The sequence below is a fragment of the Bos taurus genome, chromosome 25 (assembly GCF_002263795.3).
Source record: "Bos taurus isolate L1 Dominette 01449 registration number 42190680 breed Hereford chromosome 25, ARS-UCD2.0, whole genome shotgun sequence".
Classification (NCBI taxonomy): domain Eukaryota; kingdom Metazoa; phylum Chordata; class Mammalia; order Artiodactyla; family Bovidae; genus Bos; species Bos taurus.
The window spans coordinates 7,948,744-7,966,851 of record NC_037352.1 but is presented as its reverse complement, the minus strand read 5'-3'; the positions used below and the strand labels follow the sequence as shown (position 1 = coordinate 7,966,851).

Genomic DNA, 18,108 nt, shown 5'->3' with positions numbered 1-18,108 from the left:
TTGCTCCTTGGAAGGAAAGTTATGATCAACCTAGATAGCATATTAAAAAGCAGAGATGTTACTTTGCCAACAAAGGTCCGTCTAGTCAAGGCTATGGTTTTTCCTGTGGTCATGTATGGATGTGAGAGTTGGACTGTGAAGAAAGCTGAGCACTGAAGAATTGATGCTTTTGAACTGTGGTGTTGGAGAAGACTCTTGAGAGTGCCTTGGACTGCAAGGAGATCCAACCAGTCCATCCTAAAGGAGATCAGTCCTGGGTGTTCATTGGAAGGACTGATGCTAAAGCTGAAACTCCAGTACTTTGGCCACCTGATGCGAAGAGTTGACTCATTGGAAAAGACCCTGATGCTGAGAAAGATTGAGGGTAGGAGGAGAAGGGGACGCCAGAGGATGAGATGGCTGGATGGCATCACTAACTCGATGCACATGAGTTTGAGTGAACTCCGGGAGTTGGTGATAGACAAGGAGGCCTGGCGTGCTGGGATTCTTGGGGTCGCAAAGAGTCGGACACGACTGAGCGACTGACCTGAACTGAACTGAAGTATAGTTCCCTGTGCTGTACAGTAAATCCCTGCTGTTTATCTATTTTATACAAAGAGCTGTGTAACTATTAATCCCAAACTCCCAATTTATCCCTCCCTCCCACCCCACCCTCCCTCTGGCCACTTTCTCATTGGTAACCATAAGTTTATTTTCCGTGTCTGTTTCTGTTTTGTAAATAAGTTCATTTATATTATTTTTTTCGATTCCATATATAAGTGATATGTGCCAAGTCACCTTAGTCATGTCTGACTCTTTGTGACCCTATGGATTGTAGCCCACCAAGCTCCTCTGTCCATGGGGATTCTCCAGGAAAGAACACTGGAGTGGGCTGCCATGCCCTCCTCCAGGGCATCTTCCCAATTCAGGGATTGAACCTGTGTCTGTTACATCTCCTGCCTTGACGGCAGGTTCTTTAGCCCTAGTGCCACCTGGGAAGCCCCATATATAAGTGATATCATATAATATTTGTCTGACTTACTTCACTTAATATGATAATCTCTAGGCCCACCCACTTTGCTGCAAATGGCAAAATGTCGTTCTTTTTTATGGCTGAGTGGCTAAGAGTCAGACACGACTGAGCAACTTCACTTTCACTTTTCACTTTCATGCATTTGGAGAAGGAAATGGCAACCCACTCCAGTGTTCTTGCCTGGAGAATCCCAGGGAAGGGGGAGCCTGGTGGGCTGCCGTCTATGGGGTCATACAACTGAAGCTACTTAGCAGCAGCAGTGTTCTATTGTGTGTTTGTGTGTGTATACATATACCACATTTTCTTTGTCCATTCCTCTGTTGATGGACACAGGTTGCTTCCATGTTTTGGTTACTATAAATAGTGTGGCCATGAACATAGGGGTGCATGTTTCTTTTCAAATCAGAGTTTTTGTCTTTTCTGGATATATGCCCAGGAGTAGAATTGTTGGATCACATGGTGACTGTTTTTAGTTTTTTAGGGAAAGCATCCTTATGACCTAGGCTCAGAAGTCCTATACCATTGCTTCTGCCATATTCAGTTGATCAAGACAGTCACCAAGGCCCATCCAGTTTCACAAGGAAGGGACAGAGGCTACAACTCTTGAGAGGCTGGGAAGATTCTAGCACAGCAGGTAGTGCTAGACCTACTGTTGACCCATCTGCAGAGAATTCAGTCTGCCACAGATTTGCATAATGACTTTTCTGTTATTTCCAGTTAATTGCTATAGAATTGTTAGTTATTTCCCACACCTCTCTGATAGGAATCTGAGCCACAAATGAATAAATTTCAGGTAACCCAGGCTGTTCAATACCCAGTGCTGAACTTCCTGATGGGGTTGTGTCTACAGGAAGATCAAAGGATGTGGCAAAGCCCCCAGGCAAGATAATATCAAAGACCTTCCTTCTGCCCTTTTTGTTTTGTGGGTTGCCATAGTGATGGGAAGAGCAGAATGGAAAGGAAACAAGAGACATTATCATAACCTTGGAGCTTATAAAATCAGTGTCAAGGTTCACACACACACACACACACACACCTGTCTGAAGCAGGTGGAACTGGTAATTGCAGGGACCTAGGATGTGTGATCAAAAAAAAAAAAAAGAATCAATCAAATCTTTTAAGATTCTGTAGTCTGAATCTGGTCTTGTGGGATACAAAAGAGACAGCTACTGGGATGACAGGTCTCCTTCTCTGGGAGTTCTGTGACCCCATGGACTGTAGCCTCTCCATGGGATTCTCCAAGCAAGAATGCTGGAGTGGGTTGTCATTCTCTTCTCCAGGGGATCTTCTGACAAAGGGATCGAACCACGTCTCTTACCTCTCCTACATTGACAGGTGCATTTTTTACCACTGAGCCACAGAGCTTTTAGATTTTATTTTTACACTTAATGTTTATTGCATGTGATGCTGACTTTCAAACATTTCTAATAGTGTTATAAAGTTTCCTGTTTAAAATCGAATTAATAGACTAATAGAGGAGCTGTCAGTAATAACGTGGACAGACAAATTCAGGCATTCTCTGAAGGGACATGTACGTAACCCCAAGAATTGAGACCCACAGTCTGTAGCTTCTAGGAAGTCATTTTCCACATGCTGGAGGGTCTTGCATAATCAAACTATATTCCTGGGAAAGATGAATATGGTTGATGGGCTAGAGGCAAGAGAGAATACAACCAGAGTCCCATAAAAACATCCTGCTTATTTGGAGGATCACAGCATACCAAAAAATAAATAAATAAATAAAATCGAATTAATGTGTTCATTTAATGGATATATTAGATAGGTTATAAAGGTTCCTGCATAAATTAAATTAAGATGTTAATTTCATTTTTAAAAGAGTTGGCTTCATATTAAGGAAATCACAGAGTATGGAATTGGATACAGCAAAGACCACACAGGTGGTATGCAAATGGCTCAATTTTAGGCAAGACTGGGAAGCTTGATTTTCTTTCTAATACTTGGCTTCTTGAATTTTAACTTTTGGAGACAGGAACCACACTGCCCTCTCCGGACAGGAGGACCCAAGGCAGGTAGCTGGAGCTGGACACAAAGCTGGAAGGGATGCTGGGTGAGTGAGGACAGCAGAATGCATTCCCACCAGACTCCCAAAGAAGTTCCTAGCACCTGGGAGTCAGCAGCCAGCTTGTCAAGGTCCCTCCCCTTGGCTAATAAGCCGGAACAGACGGAGAGCTATTGTATAGATCAAGATGGGATATTTTGAAGGAGGCAGTTTAATGAGCAGCAGTTTGAATTGAGACCAATTTTAATGTCTTTTTTGTTTTCTACCAACCGTCATAGAAATTGCCACAAATGATGTGTTAATTCTGTTCCCTAGTGGGTCTCCGATATGGCGAAGGATGAATTTTAAATTGTTTGATCAGAATTAGCAACATTAGTCACTGCAAATAGCCTTTTAATTTCCACAGAGCTGCCAAGGGGAGCAAAAATAGAATTGGCGAGGAAGGTTCCAGCAGACACATGCGTCAGTGGTGGATGAGGCCACGTGACTTTGCTTCTGGGGCAGTCAGGGTGGGGGGCGGGGTCATGTGGGGTGTCTCCAGGTGTCCTGGCTGGATCTGGGCCCCAGCTCTTGACTTCCTGTGGGTGGGAAAGGGTTGCTCTCCCAGCATTTCTGGGGTCTGACGGTGATGCTCATTCCTCCTCGAAGCTGCAGTGGTCCATCCACTCCTGCCCGAAGAACAAACCCCCTCCTCCCTGCTCCGACTGAATCTTCCTAGGCTCCCAAGGGCATCTTCCACCAGCCCCTAACACGAATGCTCCATTCTCACCCAGTGCCACCAGAGAGACGTTTTCATCCAGAACAGACGAAGCACTCCTCTGCTTAAAAATCTCCAAATGGTTCTCTTTGCACTCAGACTGAAAACGAAACCCTGGCCTTGGTCCATGAGGCATTCCTCCCCCTCGCTCATTCTACCCCTCCAACTCTGGCCTCACTGCCCCTTCTAGAACACCCCAAGACTTTCCTACTAGAAAGATTTCTCACTGCAGAACATGCCCCCAACCCCAGGCTTCCCGAGGCAGGCTCCTTCCCTTCCTAGAAGCTCAACTTAAAAGCCACTCCACCTACACAACTGTAGAGAACAAACGTGTGGCTACCAAGGGGATAAGGGAGGGAGAATGAACCAGGAGATTGGGATTGACATATATTCCCTACAGATAAAATAGAAAACTATTGAGAACCTACTGTACAGCACCGAGAACTCTACTTACTGCTCTAGGGTGACCTAAAGGGGAAGGAAATCCAAACAAGAGGGGATATATGTATACACACAACTGATTCACTTTGCTGTATAGCAGACACTATACTCCAATAAAATGTATTTTTTACAAAGCCACCCCCGGACTTCCCTGGTGGTCCAGGGGTTAAGAATCCGCTAGCCAATGCAGGGGTCATGGGTTCAATCCCTGCTCCGAGAAGAATCCACATGCCCCAGGGCAACTAAACCCCTGCACGACAACTACTGAAGCCCTCGCACTCTAGAGCTCAAGCTCTGAAACAGAAGAAGCCACGGAAATGAGAAGTCCAGCCACGGAAATGAGAAGAACAGCCCCTGCTTGCCACAACTAGAGAAAGCCTGTGCAGCAACAAAGACCTGATGCAGCCAAAAATAATAAATAAATTGTTAAAGCCACCCCACCTAGAATAGGGACCCCTCACTCCATCTGCCTTGATTCCACCCCATTTCCTACCTAGAACTCGTCATCATATCTAAGCATCTCTGTGGTTGGTTTGCATGATGGCATAATTGCTGTTTCGTATTTTGTTTTGTGCGTCCATCTCCTCCCACTGGATTCTAAACTCTGCCAGGGGAGTTAGAGTGTCAGGCCTGGTGCCTAGAACAGCAACGGGCACAACAGAAATCCTCAGTAAATACTCATGACCTGAACAAGTGAATGAGTTGAATGAACAGCCCCATTCTTCCAGGCAACTCGCTTCTCCCCCTGGGTGGTTGTAGCTGCTTCCTACAGACCAGGATTCTGCATCAGTTTTCCCTCCAGCCTCACTGGTCCACCGCAGATTCATCTTCCTCTCTGGCCTCTAACGCCACTTTTCCAACATGCAAATCTGGCCCATGGCTTCCTTCTTCACACCCCTCAGTGGCCACCCACTGCCTTTGGGGTTAGAACCAGCACTTTAGCACAGTAGGGTTTGGGTCTTGTTTACAATTTAGCATCTGTGAACCCGGCTGAACTTCTAAACTTGCTGTGCCTGTTTCTTCTTCTGTAAAATGGGGTAATAATGAAACCTATGTGGTGAGGCTATTGAGAAGACAAATGAGGTAATCATGCACAAGGCTTAGAACAGAGTCTGGCACGGTAACCACAGTCAGTGTCAGCTCTAAGGATGATTATTATTATATATTACCATCATCATTATCGTTGTCATTATTGGGGCCACACAGAACAAAGCCCAGCCTAAATTCAAAGCTGCCTATGTAATCCCAGGGCCAAGGCTGAGGTCATGGTCTTTGATTTCAGTGATGTGGGTCAGTGGTTCTCCACCAGGGGTAATGTCACCCCCTCACTCCTCACCAGTGAACAACTAGCCACATCTGAAGATATTTTTGGTTATCGCAACTGTGGGGAGTGGAAAGTGGTTCCTGGCATCCAGCAGGTAGAAGCTACACCACCCGCAGTGCACAGGACACCCTTCCAACAGAGAATGAGTGTTGAGTGCCAGTCACGCAGTTGTGCCCGACTCTTTGCCACCCCAAGGACTGTAGCCCACAAGGCTCCTCTGTCCATGGGATTCTCCAGGCAAGAATGCTGGAGTGGGTTGCCATTCCCTTCTCCAGGGGATCTTCCCAACCCCAGAGATCGAAGCTGGGTCTCCTGCATTGTAGGCAGATTCTTTACCCTCTGAGCCACCAGAGAAGACAACAGAGGAAGAGGATGTAGCCCCAAATGTCATATATTAAAACTGTGATGAAAAAACAAGAAGAAAGTGCTGGTGGGCCTTCAGCGTGGAGAACGTGGATCTGAAGACGCATTTTTTAAATAGTGACATGTACATTTTTAAGACCGTATGTGATAAAATTAAGACCAACTTGTAATTGAAAAGAGAGAAGTCAGTACACAGTCATCGATTCCTATTGATTTCCTCTAAAACACATTTGGATGAATGGATAAGAAGGTGCTGTACATATATACAATGGACTATTTCTCAGCCATAAAAAAAGAATGAAATAATGCCATTTGCAGCAACCTGCTCAGTGAAGTCAGACAGAGAAATAGAAATATGAGACCACTTATAAGTGGAATCTTAAAAAATAGTACAAATGAACTTATTTACAAAACAGAAATAGTTACAGACGTAGAAAACAAACTTACGATTACCAAGAAGGAAAGTGGGCAGGGGAGGGATAAATTGGGAGATTGAGATTGACATATACACACCACTATATACAAAACAGATAATTAATAAGGACCCATTATATAGCACAGGGAACTCTGTTCAATACTCTGCCATGGCCTATGTGGGAAAAGAATCTGAAAAAGAGCATATTTGTATAAAAAAGAGTGTATGTATATATATACCTGGTTCACTTTTTTGCATACCTGGAACTAATACAACACTGTAAATCAATTAAACTCCAATAAAAATTAATTTAAAAAATTTTTTATTCTTTGACCACACCACGTGGCATGTGGGATCTTAGTTCTCTGACCAGGGATTGAACCCATGCCCTCTGCATTTGAAGCATGGCATCTTAATCACTGGACCACCAGGGAAGTCTCTAATTTTAAAAAAATAATAAAATAAAAAATAAATAAATAAATGTTTTAAAACTACCTGCATTTTGAACCTAAAACTTCCTGTCCATCTTCTCCGCTACCTCCAATTTAACCCCAGCCACCCTCACCTAAGCCAGAGGACATGACTGGCTGATTCCTCCAATCCATGCAACACTCAGCAGCCAGAGGGGCCATTAAAAAAACATATAGGGCTTTCTTAGCAGTCCAGTGGATAAGAACCCGCCTGCCAATGCAGGGGATGCAGGTTGGATTCCTGGTCCAGGAAGATTCCACACGCCTCGAAGCAACAAAGCCCGTGTGCCACACAGAGTCCACCTAAGGCAACTACTGAAGCCCGAGCGCCCCAGAGCCTGTGCTCTGCAACAAGCGAAGTCACCGCAGTGAGAAGCCTGCCACTGCAAAAAGCCAGTGCACTGCAACAAGAGAAAGCCCAACAAAAACATATATCCAGGGACTTCCCTGGTGGTCCAGTGGCTAAGACTCCAAGCTCCGGTGCAGGGAGCCAGGGTTCAATCCCTGGTCAGGGAACTAGATTCCACATGCCGCAACTAAGAGTTCACGTGTCACAGCTGAAGATCCCGCGTGCCGCAACTAAGATTTGGCACAGCCAAAGAAATAAATAAATACACATATTTTTAAAAAAGTATATATCCAGTCATGGCACTCCCCTTGCTGAAAACCCTTCAGCAGTTCCTGCTCTACTTAGGATAAGATCTGAAAGTCAACAAGGGACCGCATGGCTGTCCCCTGCCTTCTTTTCCTGCTTCATCCGCGTCTTCCTCACTCACTGCTTTTCAGCCATCCCTACAACAAGCGCACCTTCCCGGCCCCAGAGCCTTTGCACACACTGTCTCCTTTCTCCCCAACCCACTCTCTCATGACTACTTCTCACCCTCCAGGTTTCACTCTAAATCTCCCCTCATGAAACAGAGCTTTCCTAACCACCTTTGCAAAAGCTGTTTCCCACCCGCTAGACTCTAACTAACAGTGCGTATTATGTCCCAGAGAGTACTTGTGACAATTTTTTGTTTTTCTGTGTTTATTTGCTTCTTTTTTTTTTTTCTGTCTGTCTCCCATATTAGACTTGGTGCAGAGCTTCATCTCACCACTATATTCCCACACCTTGTACATCAGTGGTCACTTCACACTGGGACTCATGAGCTTCCCATGCCCCACCAGGTGGGTGGTCTCCTCCCTACCCTGCAGATGAGAAGACAGAGGGCCAGAGAGGGTAAGGGCTCTTTGGTGCCCTTGGCAGAGCCAGGATTCAAACTCAGTTCGCTTTAACTTGAAAGCCCAGAACTTTTCTCTGGGTCCTTTCTCAACCACTTACCCAAACCTTTGTGGGAATGAGAAAGTTTTCAAGGGACCACAGACAGGATCCTCTGGGGCTTCCCTCCGATTCCTGGCAAAGAAGACTGCCGATCTGAATTCCTGCTGACTGCCAGCCTAAAAGAGTTAATAATACTACAGTATGTCCAGCCTCAGCTCTGGCCATAGGAAAGAGAGAGGCGCAGCAAAGAATTCAAGGGCTTTTCATGTCCTTCTGTCTGCTCATTATTGCTACGGTACACCTGGCCAGTGCACTGTGTCTTTAGTCAGACACTGACTCTTACCTAGGCTGGACCCAGCCAAGACAGTCGTCCTGATGGAAATCACATAGCAAGTGATTGCAGGAAGAGAAAGATGCAGAAGGGGAGTGAAGCCACACACTCTGGAATGAGGGAATGATTGTTCTTAGGCAAAAAAAAGAAAAAAAAAATGGTGGCTCCTTCTTTGGGTCTCAAGGAACTGTCTTCTGGTCTTTGACAAGGATGAATGGGTGTAGCAGAATGCGTGTGGTTTTGTGCTCAGAACTGAGCTCTGTATTAATCATGTCTTTTTTATTCTATATGCTTGATGCTTGGACACCTTGGAGCCTGGATGATCCAGGAAGGACTGCCCCTCCCAGGGTTAACTGACACCTAAAAGAAGCAAACAGCTCCCTGGAAAACACACGTTTCAGATGCAAACCAGCCAATCCAGAGCCTACACCACAACCACCTTCTGAATCAGGGCCTGACCTGCCCTCTGGGCCACTCTCCCTTTGCCTGAATTGCCCCAGGGCCAGGCACTGTTTAGCTAGCGGCTGTGGAACCCACTGAAATTATTCCAGCTAGCCAACATTGAGCCTGCTTGGGTTAATCGCTCAGTCACATCCGACTCTTTGCGACCCCATGAACTGTGTCCCGCCAGGCTCCTCTGTCCATGGGATTCTCCAGGCAAGAATACTGGATCCCTTCTCCAGGGGATCTTTCCAATCCAGGGATCGAGCCTGGGTCTCCTGAATAGCAGGCAGATTCCTTACCATCTGAGCCACCCGGGAAGCCCGCTTATCTGGCCTCAAACCCACAGCAAAAGCTCACGCCCACATGTCCCCTCTGCTCCCTCTGCCCCCTGACTGACCCAGGTGCCGCCCTGTGTGGCCCTGCAATTCGGGCCCTGTCTCCCATTTCTAGGGGACATAAACTTCTTCCTTTGTGAAAGTCATGCCTTGTCTGTGTATCTTACCTTCCCCAATTGAAATAAATCCCAGTTACTCTTTTTTTTTTTCCTCTTTGGCCATGCCAAGTGGCATGCAGAATTTCAGTTTTCTGATCAAAAACCCAGGCCGCCTGCAGTAGAAGTGTGGAAAGCTAACCACTGGACGGCCAGGGGGAAGTCCCTCCCAGGTGCCCTTGAAACCGGTTCTGATCCAGTTAAGTGACTGCACAAGCATCCCCTTCTCCAGCTGCCTCAATTTCCCCGTCTACAAATTAGAGATAACACCTTCCTGTTGCTGATGAGCTGAAGGTTAACATGGAAATGAAGAGTTACTCACCAGCTCTGGCACATGGGGGATTGGGTGGGTGATTCCGCAGAGCCCGACGGAGGACGTGAGGAGGAATGGAAGAAAAAAAAAAGAAGGTGGTGAGATAAAAATAAAGAGCTTCTTATTTGTTTATTCATTAATCTATGGCTGCCCTGGGCCTTTGTTGCTGCGCGCTTTGCGGCAAGCGGGGGCTACTCTTCACTGCGGGGCTCAAGCTTCTCACTGCGATGGCTTCTCTCATTGAGGAGCACGGGCTCCAGGTGCTCGGGCTTCAGGAGTTGCAGCATGTGGGCTCAGCAGTTGTGATACATGGGTTTAGTTGCCCCACGGCATGTGGGATTCTCCCCAGACCAGGGATGGAGCCCGTATCCCCTGTATTGGCAGACAGATTCTTAGCTCCTGGACCACCAGGGAAGTCCTTGAAGAGCTTCTTAGACAGGGGCCACTGACTGGCCAGAAAGAGGCATCTGAGATGTGATGTGACCACAGGAAGTGATCCTCATGCCAAGGCAGTCCTGAACTGGTGACAGAGGGGAGCCCATCCCTGGGAGCCCATCCTGAGATCTGCAGCTGACACCTCCTAGCATTCTGGGAGAAGGAGCCCCAGGCCCACAGTTAGAGCATGAAAAGGAGGGGCCCTGAGCTCCACTCTTGGCTCAGGGGCAAATGCCCTGTAGATCACTTGGTTGTCAATGCTCAGTCATTAGGTCATGTCCAAATCTTTGCAATCTCATGGACGGCAGCACACCAGGCTTTCCTATCTTTCAATATCTTCTGGAGTTTGCTCAAACTCATGATTTTTGTGTCAGTGATGCTATCCAACCATCTTATCCTCTGTCAACCCCTTCTCCTCTTGCCCTCAATCTTTCCCAGCATCGGGGTCTTTTCCAATGAATCAGCTCTTTGCATCAAAAGTGGCCAAAGTATTTATTGGAGCTTTGGCTCCAGCATCAGTCCTCCCAATGAATATTCAAGACTGATTTCCTTTAGAATTGACTGGTTTGATCTCCTTACTGTCCAAGGGACTCTCAAGAGTCTTCTTGAACACCACAGTTCAAAAGCATCAATTCTTTGGTGCTCAGCCTTCTTTATGGTCCAACTCTCACATCTGTACATGACTACTGGAAAATCACAGCTTTGACTATATGGACCTTTGTCAGCAAAGTGATGTCTCTGCTTTTTAGTTCACTGTCTAGGTTTGTCATAGTTTTTCAAGTCCTAACATTCCCAGACATCGCCTTTCTGGGTCTCGGTTTTCTTATCCCTGGAGTGAATCATAAAATATGCAACTGCCTGTATAGCAGACATGCTGCACGGCTCAAGGGGGGAATGTGCAAAAACAATGTCTTTGTCATCCTCAAAGTGCCTTACAAATGGGGCCAAACGTTAGGGCCTTATTGTCAAGCACTCTGCTTTCCCCAGACTTTTCCTCAGGCTTGGAGATTTCCAGATGCTTGACTCAACACTTCAAACGCAACTGTCTTGTCTGGGTACTGTCTCAGATGTGTAAATGCCCCAGAAACCATCTGCCCACTCTCGGTACTTTTACTTTCAGGCCACCTCTCAAGTCTACTTTTATGAATTAGGTCTTTCTGACACCTGGAATATTCATCAACCAGCCACCTAAAAATGGCATAAAGAAGTTAGCCACAGCTTCACTATGCGGCACTCAGCAGATGCCCAGGCAATATTGGATTAGCTGGACTGATTCTCAAACACCCATCAAAATCCATTAGATTCCTTGACTGGCAAAATCCACAGGGGGGATTTCTTTAAAAAAAAAAAATCATTGCATCTTGGGGCTTCCAGTGTTATGACTACACCCCCAAAGCAGGGGGCCCAGGTTCAATCCCTGGTCTTGGAATTAGATCCCACAGGCTGGACCTAAAACTGGGTGAAGCCAAAATAAATAAACACACTTTTTTAAAAACTCATTGCCTCTTGTAAAAAACCTATAACCAAAAAGAATCTGAAAAAAAGATACATATATGTATAACTGAATCACTTGGCTATACACCTGAAACTAACACAGCATTATAATCAACTATACTTCCACTTTCTTTAACAAAAAAAATCACTACAACAGCAACTGCTGCTGCTGCTGCTAAGTCACTTCATTCGTGTCCGACTCTGTGTGACCCCATAGACGGCAGCTCACCAGGCTCCCCCGTCCCTGGGATTCTCCAGGCAAGAACACTGGAGTGGGTTGCCATTTCCTTCTCCAATGCATGAAAGTGAAAAGTGAAAGTGAAGTTGCTCAGTCGTGTCCGACTCTTAGCGACCCCGTGGACTGCAGCCCACCAGGCTCCTCCGTCCGTGGCATTTTCCAGGCAAGAGTACTGGAGTGGGGTGCCATCGCCTTCTCCACAACAGCAACTAAACTTCAATTTTTAAAAAAAATGGAAAACCAAAACAAGAACTCGTGCACTTGAAACTTAGAAGAACAACAAATGTCTCCCTGTGTCTACAAACTAGAATGGTGACTTTTAGTTTTGGCCACGCCTCATGGGGTCTTAGTTCAAACCCATGCCTTGGCCCTAACCACTGGACCACCAGGGAATTCCCAGAGTGGTGACATTTATAGCAGAATAGAAACACAATTTATAAAATACATGCATGCACGTTAACATACATCCATACATATGTGCTTGTATGTGTGCTCTGTCATGTCCGACTCCTTCGACTCCATGGAGTATAGCACACCAGGCTCCTCTGTCCGTGGGACTATGCTTATATACACAAACATACATACCCAGGGGGTGGATAAGAGCATCCTGGGAAAAAAATCCTTGCACTCTTAAGAGTCACTGCTGATATCATTAGTTATATTCGGTTCAGTTCAGTTCAGTCACTTAGTCGTGCCTGATTCTTTGTGACCCCATGGACTGCAGCACACCAGGCCTCCCTGTCCATCACCAACTCCTGGAGCTTGCTCAAACTCACATCCATCAAGTCGGTGATGCCATCCAACCATCTCATCCTCTGTCGTCCCCTTCTCCTCCTGCCTTTAATCTATCCCAGTATCAGGGTCTTTTCCAATGAGTCAGGTTCTTTGCATCAGGTGGCCAAAGTATTGGAGTTTCAGTTTCAACATCAGTTCTTCCAATGAATATTCAGGACTGATCTCCTTTAGGATGGACTGGTTGGATCTCCTTGCAGTCCCAAGGACTCTCAAGAGTCTTGTCCAAAACCACAGTTCAAAAGCATCAATTCTTTGGCACTCAGCTTTCTTTATAGTCCAACTCTCATATCCATACATGCTGCTGCTGCTGCTAAGTTGCTTCAGTCGTGTCCAACTCTGTGCAACCCCATAGACGGCAGCCCACCAGGCTCCCCCATCCCTGGGATTCTCCAGGCAAGAACACTGGCGTGGGTTGCCATTTCCTCCTCCAATGCATGAAAGTGAAAAGTGGAAAAAGTGAAATCACTCAGTCGTGTCCGACTCTAGCGACGCCATGGACTGCAGCCTACCAGTACCAGGCTCTTCCGTCCATGGGATTTTCTAGGCAAAAGTAGTGGAGTGGGGTGCCATTGCCTTCTCCATCATCCATACATAACTACTGGAAAAACCATAGCTTTGACTACACAGGCCTTTGTTGGCAAAGTAATGTCTCCGCTTTTTAATATGCTGTCTAGGTTGGTCATAACTTTTCTTCCAAGGAGCAAGTGTCTTTTAATTTCATGGCTGCGGGCTTTTAATTCCACCATCTGCAGTGATTTTGGAGACCACCCCCAAAAAAAGTCTCTGACTGTTTCCACTGTTTCCCCATCTATTTGCCATGAAGTGATAGGACTAGATGCCATGATCTTAGTTTTTGAATGTTGAATTTTAAGCCAACTTTTTCTCTCTTCTCTTACACTTTCATCAAGAGGCTCTTTAGTTCTTCTTCACTTTCTGTGAAGTTATATTAAGATGAGGTCATTCTGGAGGAGGGTGGGCCCTTAATCCAATATGACTGGGGTCCTCATAAGAAGAGGAGAAGGGATACAGAGACACACAGGGACAGGGTGGCAAGGTGATGACGGAGGCAGAGACTGGAGAGAAGCAGCTACCAGACAAGGAACGCCGAGGATCCCTGGTGGAGAAGAGCAACGAGGGGTTCTCCTAGCAGAATGCACAAGGCCTGCTGACACCTTCCCTTTGGACTTGTAGCTTCCAGAACTGAGCCTATACATTTCTGTCGCTTTAAGCTACTGGCTTTGTGGTGCTTTGTTACGGACGCTGTAGGAAACAGATGCAACATCCCACAGTCTGAAAGATCAGGCGGAAGTTACGAAGAATCTGAATAGCATACACCGAGTTCACACACCATTTCCCACCTCCCCGCCTTTGCTGTTCCCTCCACCTGGAAAGCCTATTTCTCCAAATCCATGGCAACAAAATCCTACTAAAGTTTTCAAGACATAGCTCAGATGTCTGACCTCTGACACCCGCGCTCCCCAACGCCACCACCACTCTTGAGTCTTCCACACTGGACACTTGTCTGTTCACGGGGTGTGCCTTCCCCACGGGTCCATGAGCCCACGGAAGCCAGGGAGCTCTCTTATTCCTATCAGCGTCCCCACTACCCACAAAGAGACCTAGCACAGAAATACCCATAGGAACCAGAATTCAACTGCATCCATGATTAAATAGCTTCATCTCAGCTGTACCTCTAATATTTTCCCCACCTGTAAAGAAGGATGTGGAGCAAATATGACAAAATGTTAACATCTGTCAGCTCCAGAGAGTGAGCACACGGTGTCAGGTTATTTCCTGTACTTTTCGGAAGATTTGAAATAGTTCCTTACGAAAATGTTTTCAACCTGAAAAACCAGAGGTAACGGGCTGTATTGGGACACGGCCAGTCCATTGGAACATGGTTTACACTGGGAAAGGCATTTCTAGTTCAAAACACGTCATTTGAACACATTTTTTGGAACTCAGCCCACTCATGTGTTCGGGGCAGAGTAAAACGTCTTAAGGACCCACCTAGAGCTCCGTTAATTATGCTAGTCTTGTTTTCATCATTACCAAAGTCTTAGGGGATTATGTGATTATTTCTTCTTTTCAGAAGAGGGAACTGAAATTCTGGGATTTGCCCAAGGTTGTACAGCAAATGCACTTTGGATCTAGGATTGAAACCAAGTTTATGTTGTTCCAAAGCTATGTAATAGTAGCAGTAATTTTGTCGCTGTTTAGTTTTGAAGTTATGTCTAACTCCTTTGCAACCTCATGAACTCTAACCCACCAGGCTCCTCTGTCCATGGGATTTTCCAGGAAAGAATACTGGAGTGGGTTGGCATTTCTTTCTCCGGGGATCTTCCCGACCCAGGGATCAAACCTGCTTCTCCTGCATTAGCAGGTGAATTCTTTTCTTTACCACTGAGCCACCAGGGAAGCAGTAATTTACACAACCTTAACTCTGTACTGGGACATATTAGCTCATTTCAGCCTCAGAACAACCCTGTGAGAACCCCTGTACACTCTCAGTGGGACTGTAAAAACTGGTGCAGCCACTATGGAAACCAGTATGAAGGTTCTCTCAGAAAACTAAAAATAGAACTACCATATCACTCAACAATTCCAGCCTTGGGAATATTAAACAAACAAACAAAAAAAAAACTCAAACAATAACTCGAATAGATACATTTGCATCTCAATGTTCACAGCAGCACTATTTACAATAGCCAAGATATGGAAGCAACCTAAGTGTCTGTCTCAGATAAATGGATAAAGAAAATGTGGTGTAAACATACAATGGAAATATTCAGTTCAGTTCAGTTCAGTTCAGTCGCTCAGTCATGCCCGACTCTTTTTGACCCCATGAATCGCAGCACGCCAGGCCTCCCTGTCCATCACCAACTCCTGGAGTTCACTCAGACTCACGTCCATCGAGTCAGTGATGCCATCCAGCCATCTCATCCTCTGCCATCCCCTTCTCCTCCTGCCCCCAATCCCTCCCAGCATCGGAGTCTTTTCCAATGAGTCAACTCTTCGCATGAGGTGGCCAAAGTACTGGAGTTTCAGCTTTAGCATCATTCCTTCCAAAGAAATCCCAGGGCTGATCTCCTTCGGAATGGACTGGCTGGATGTCCTTGCAGTCCAAGGGACTCTCAAGAGTCTTCTCCAGCACCACAGTAGATTACTCAGCCATAAAAAGAACAAAATAATGCCATCTGCGGCATCATGGATGGACTTGGAGGGTATTATGCTAAGTGAGAAAAGCCAGATAGAGAGGCAAATACTGTATGATATCACTTGTATGCATACAACCAACTCATTGGAAAAGGCCCTGATGCTCGGAAAGATTGAAAGCAGAAAGAGAAGGGGGCGACAGAAGATGAGACAGTTGGATGGCCTCACAGATTCAATGGACACAAACTTGGGCAAACTCTGGGAGGTGGTGAAGGACAGGGAAGCCTGGCATGCTACAGTCCATGGGATTGCAAAGAGTCAGACACGACTTGAAGACTGAACAACAACAACAACATCACTTATATGTGGAATCTAAAAAAATACAACTTGTGAATATAACCAAAAAAAAAAAAAAGGAAGCAGCAGCAGACTCACAGATACAGAGGACAAGCTAGTGGTTATCACTGGGGAGGAGAACAAGTTGGGGGTGGGACAATGGAAGGTACAAATTATTGGGTATGAATTAGGCTACAAGAATATATTGTACAACACAGGGAACACAGCCAATAGTTTGCAATAACTGTTAACAGAGTGCAGCCTTTAAAAATCATATAAAAATTTTAAAACAAAAAAGAACAACCTTGTGAGACAAAGCCTGTTCATATTGTCATCCCATTTTTACGGATGAGAAATATGAGGACAGAAGGGTTGAGGCACTTCCTCATGGCATTTCCAATCCTGGAGCCAGGATTGAACTTGAGCTGTCTCATGCTAGGTGCCTGCATGCCTAGCCCCATGGCTGTACTCTTTCTCCCTGGGGTCTCTCCCACCATGGAAGAACAGGTTGCTTCCTCCAAGAAAGACCCCCAACACCAGAGATGACATCCCCACACTCCTGGAGAGCTCCGGAGGTCATGGTTCTGCCCCCAAACCCAAGAGGAACAGGCCGAGAGCAGGTCTGGATTGGGGGCAGGTGGGTAGATGGGCAGTGACTATGCAGGGTGAATGTTTATAGAGCAAAACCATCCGATAAAGAACTATCAGACTTCCTCTCCCAGTTATAGATCCCCCTGTGAACACACTTCCAAAAAATAAAGAAAAAAAAAGGGGGAGACTCTCCAAGGATCTTTCTCACCTTCCTGCTTGCCTTCCTACCAGCCTTCTTTTCACGAACCTCATGGTGAGCACGGGGCTGGGTTTCACGTCCCACCATGTCCAAAGGCTGAAAATGGTGTTAAAGTGATGGGAGCCGGGGACTTCCCTCATGGTACAGTGGATGAGAGTCCGCCTGCCAATCCCTGGTCCGGGAGGTTCCCAGACACCACAGAGCAACTGAGTCCGTGGGCCGCAACTACAGAAGTCCTCATGCCTAGAGCCCACGCTCAGGAACAAGAGAAGCCATCGCAATGAGAAGCCCTCACACCACAGGTAGAGAGCAGCCCCGCTTGCCGCAACTAGAGAAAAGCAGCAACGAAGACCCAGCACAGCCAAAAATAAATAAATAAATTATAAACAAATAAAACAGCGGTAGCAGAGGCAGGGTGGCGGGGGGGAGGCGCGGGGGGCGGAGATGGAGAACCACTACACCCCCTGCAGAATGGCTGGAATTCAAAAAAAAATAAAAAGGACTTCCCTGGTGGTCCAGTGGCTAAGACTCTGCACTCCCGATGCAGGGGGCCCAGGTTCGATCCCAGGTCAGGGAACTAAGAGCTTGCATGCTGCAACCAAGACCTGGTGCAAGCAAATTATTTTTTTAAAATACAATACTCTTTAAAAAGAAAAAGAAAGATTAACGAAGCCAAGGGCTTGCAAAAAGGCGGAGTGACTGGACACTCCCCATTCTGATTGGGGCTGCGGTTGCACAAGGATGCGTGCAGGCTGGTTCTTTACGACCAGTGCTACCTGGGAAGCCCCTACACAGGTGCACACATATATAAACACTCAGCAGGCTACATACTAAGGTGCACACATTTCATACACACGGCATGGATGTTACACCTCAATTATTTTTACATTTTTTATGCAAAGTTTTAAAAAAGGAAGATGAGTAATATGCCTAAGGCAAAGTTCATAAAAGGCTAGAGGATGAGAACGTCTCCAGGACATTCTCAGAGCTATTATAGACACACTTGCATGGTGCCGAAAGGAGGTAACCAAGAATGAAGGGGGCAGACACGAGGGTGGACAGCAAACGGGGGCCATGCCCGAAGAAGCCCCAGTTGTCACGATCTGGGATTTCTCTAGGGCTTTTCACAAACTGCAAGCTCCTCGCCTCTGAGAACTGCCAATCAGAAACGGCCTGTCGGGCCTCCACCCATCCAAGCCGCAAGGAAATAATGGCAGGATGTG

At 46.3% G+C, this 18,108-nt stretch overlaps 1 non-coding gene across 1 annotated transcript; it reads left to right on the top strand.

Moving 5' to 3' along the window:
- Positions 1-17,389: 17,389 nt before the first annotated feature.
- Positions 17,390-17,462, top strand: TRNAG-CCC (transfer RNA glycine (anticodon CCC)). The gene has a single exon. It is a non-coding gene; the product is annotated as a tRNA-Gly (tRNA).
- Positions 17,463-18,108: the final 646 nt, after the last annotated feature.